We start from the raw sequence: 412 nt of genomic DNA on the forward strand, positions 1-412 counted from the left end.
TTCCTCGACGGCGAACATGTAGAAAACACCTAGACATTCACTTCTTCGACGGCAAACACCTAGACACCCATTTCCTCGATGGCGAACACCTAGACACTCATTTCCTCAATAGTGAACATCTAGACACCAACTTCTTCGATAGCGAACACCTAGACACTCACTTCCTCGACGGCGAACACCTAGACGCTCACTTCCTCGACGGCGAACATCTAGACATCCATTTCCTCGACGGCGAACACCTAGATACCCATTTCCCCAATAGCGAACACCTAGACACTCACTTCCTCGATGGCGATCACCTAGACACCCATTTTTTCGACCTAGACATCCACTTCCTCGACGACAAACATCTAGACGCTTAATTCCTCAACGGCGAACACCTAGACGCTTATTTCCTTAATATCTATACACC

This window comes from Trachymyrmex cornetzi, unplaced genomic scaffold (genome assembly GCF_001594075.2).
Source record: "Trachymyrmex cornetzi isolate Tcor2-1 unplaced genomic scaffold, Tcor1.1 scaffold1, whole genome shotgun sequence".
NCBI lineage: Eukaryota > Metazoa > Arthropoda > Insecta > Hymenoptera > Formicidae > Trachymyrmex > Trachymyrmex cornetzi.